The sequence below is a fragment of the Scyliorhinus torazame genome, chromosome 21, assembly GCF_047496885.1.
Source record: "Scyliorhinus torazame isolate Kashiwa2021f chromosome 21, sScyTor2.1, whole genome shotgun sequence".
NCBI lineage: Eukaryota > Metazoa > Chordata > Chondrichthyes > Carcharhiniformes > Scyliorhinidae > Scyliorhinus > Scyliorhinus torazame.
The window spans coordinates 95,973,807-95,977,559 of record NC_092727.1 but is presented as its reverse complement, the minus strand read 5'-3'; positions in this window follow the sequence as shown (position 1 = coordinate 95,977,559).

Sequence of the window (3,753 nt, the reverse complement as noted above, 5' to 3'; positions counted from 1 at the left end):
ATTCCTTGACTCCACCCATCGATGACCTCATCTCCCCAAACTGAAAAACAAATGGGGCAGGATTCTCTGTCCCACCAGATCTGTTTTCTGGCACGGCGTTCCCCCGCCGACAGCGGGTTCCTCCGTCCCGGCAGCAGGCCAATGGCGTTCCCATCGTGGCCATCCCCCATGCCGTTGGGAAATCTGCTTGTGTGAGTGCGCTACCCGCGAAGCAGAGGATCCCACCGACGGAGAATCCTGCCCATGATCTCTGCTGGCTGCAAAGCACATTAACTCACCAGGGACTTTCCCAATCAAACCACAGTCTATTGGTCCAGACTGAAAAACACATTCCTATGTCAATTTCTCCTTCTGGCTGCTAAAGGTACCCAGGCTCTGCAAAAACAGAATTATTTTTGAAAAAAACATGACCACTGCAGTTAAACACACTCTCACTGCAGGTTTTAAAACATTACATTGACCAATACTTCAAATTTCATATTCCTAAAGTCTTCCATTTGTCACATCCCTAAGATGTTAACCGTACCCTGCACCCCCCTCCCCCCACCACCACTTCATGCATTCCCACCCTCCCCAGCTCTAAATCCTGCACCGCCCCCCTCCCCATATCCCCTCCCTTGAGTCCACAACCAAAATGCTCTCACTTACCTGAATCCAGCACCCATGTTGTCTTCTTCCTGGGACCCTGTGTAGCAGCAGCCACAACTGTGTTTTGGTGCTCAAGGGTGGGATTTCCTTTCCCTGAGGGGCAGAGGTTCTACGCTCAGGTTGTTAAGGCCACCTCCAGTGCATCACTGCAGGATTGCCTTAGTTTGCCAACGTGCAGGAAAGCAATACAAACCCCATCCCCGCACCCCCCAACCTCCCGCCATAAATCCAGCTCTTGGACAATCTATATTGGTCGCAAAAAGTACCAAGTGAGGGAGCATTAGATAATGCTGATGTGTAATGGGATAGATATGGCTCACATCCTGGGAAATTAGTTGAAACTTCACAAAGTTAATTTTGGATAGAACTGTTCCAGTCAGCTGAGATATTATATTTTTGTCCAATTCATCCAGCCTGGGTTCAAACTCTGAGAGAAGAATTGGTGACTGTCTGTCTGTGTGGAGTTTGCACTTTCTCCCCGTGTCTGCGTGGGTTTCCTCCGGGTGCTCCGGGTTCCTCCCACAGCCCAAAAATATGCAGGTTAGGTGGATTGGCCATGATAAATTGCCCTTTGTGCCCAAAGGTTAGGTGGGGTTACAGGTGGAGGTCTGGGCTTAGATCGGGTGCTCTTCCCAAGGGCCGGTGCAAACTTGATCGGCCGATTGGCCTCCTTCTGCATTGTAGATAATATGATCAAAATAATTTACTGTTATGCAGTTCCCATGGAAAGCATTCTGTTTTGCACCAAAACAGTGTTTCTTGCCTGGCTCCACATCGACTTCTTAAAATGCTTGACTGAATTCTACTGACATGGATATCCTGTTTTACCATAGTTTGTTGCACTCACTTGTTCCTGACAGGAAGGTGCATGTTACACTATGACTGGATTGACATCTAGCCATGGACAGCCAAATGTCATTGGAAAGCCTCACTCAGCTCTTTCCTGAGTATCTGCAGGTAGAATTTCACTGACAGTAGGAGGTTACGCTAAATTTAGAGGATCCTGGAAAGAAAATAGCCTCACCTACGTTCTGTAATGTACCATAAAACGCATGCTGAAAGTGCAATTGATAAGTAATGGAAAGAAAGTAGCGCTTCTATCAAGGTATTTCCTGTTGGGGGCACAGGTGATGGTGTTAATCTAATACTTCACGACATGACTTTGCAGGTAACAGATGTTCCCAGCATCAGTGTTGGATGCACAGATAAATCACAATATTTTAATCTGTTTCCCCACAAAGAATTCATTGAGATATTTGTCACATGCGTACCTCATCTAACATGGGGTGGGATTCTCCGGTTCCTCAGCCATATGTTTCTTGGCGGTGCACTGTTCGTTGCCTGCAGGATTCTTACAGCCACTTGTCAATAGGATTTCCCACTGCAGCCACCCCACGCCACTGGGAAACCAGTCGAGGTGCACTGCCAGCGTGCAAAGTGTATCACAATGGCCTTGGATTTACAGTGCGCAGATTTATAAATCTAAGTTTGTGTTATCTGTATGTAAATGAGTTTGAGGGAAGAACATTGTGTTAAACATTTTGTTGCATTCATTTTCGTGCATGTGGTGAGCGGAGGATACTTTATGCATATATTACTGGGCCTTATTTCGAAGGAGTTGACTAGGTGCAAGCAGTGAGATAACGTAGAGTAAACCAAGATTGGTGCACACTTAGCATTACTGCAGCCCTCGGGTAAGTGAAGCCAGGTCCAGGAGTTTAGTAACTTGGTGGTGGTGGTGGTGGGGGGGGGGGGGGGTCAACTTAATGAATTAATTTATTAATATTCATTCTTGGAATGTGGCCGTCGTTGGCTGGGCTAGCATTTGTTGCCCATTGGTAATTGCCCTTGAACTGAGTGGCTTGCTAGGCCATTTCAGAAGGCAGTTAAGAATCAACTGCATCGGATCTGGAGTCATATTTAGGCCAGATCGGGTAAGTACCGCAGATCTCCTTCCCTGAAGGGCATTAGTGAACAAGATGGGTGTGACATAATAGAAATGTTCAGTATACAAAGAGTTAATGTCATGTTACAATTAACCACTAGATGGAGCTAGATGCAGTACTTTATAAAGCACTGACTCTCAGGCTTCTGGGAGAGGGAAGGCTGCAGTAGAGTGTGGTGTTGGGTGCTCTGGTGCACAGATGAGCCAACACAGTTGTATGTGGTACAACTCTATTTTATTTTAACTCTTATAATACAGTTCGTTCTGGATACTCTGCACGTGCTGTCTCCCTGAGTGTGTTTGGTGGCAGATGTGTCCTGGTCCTCCTCTGCAGCTAATACTGACCACCGGGGGTCGTGTCTGTGCTTTTATATCTTTCTGTCATTGGTTGTGGTGTTGTGTGTTCTGATTTGTCTGTTGGTGTGTCTATCATGATGTGTATGTTTGAATATCATGACATCCCCCCTTTTTACAAAGATATGTGCCTACGTGGTTATAAATATAAGTGTGTCGTGAGTGCATCTAAGAGTGTGTGTGTGTGTTGTGTACAGCGTGTGTATATGACGTAACTATTTACATGGGGCGATGTCGGGTGCGTCACACTAACAAGGTTGTACCATAACAAAACTTGGATACGAGAGAAAAAAAAAACGTGAACATTGGTCTGGTCAGACGATATCTGGAACAATAAACAACAACAGGTTATAATACAGAAGTGTTTGACTTTTTGAACGTATGAACAGCGTTATAAGTCCAGTCTAATGGGTGACCGCCTCAAGAATGGGCTGGTCCTCAAGCCGGTTCAGCTGTGGAGATTTGGGGTCACACTGGTTCACCTTGCACTGTTGGGAGGTGATGCTGTTGCCGAAGTCTCTACTTTACCATTTGTTGTACTTCGTGCAGTGCTTGGTTTTTTCATTCGTGCAAATATAACATTCAACATCTTTGTTAGTGGTGCCTTGGCTGTGGTTTGGTTCTGGTGGCGATGGAAGGGGCATGATCCGTGGCATCTCCACGAAGTCATCCTTGGGAACCAGTGGAGGATCCGGCGTGTGCGTACGGTTCAGTTGCGAGCGTGGAAGGCGGCGCAAAGCTCGCTGATTGCGCCTACGCACCAATCCATCCGCCCTGCATGCCAGGAACAAGGTGGAGTCTTTTTT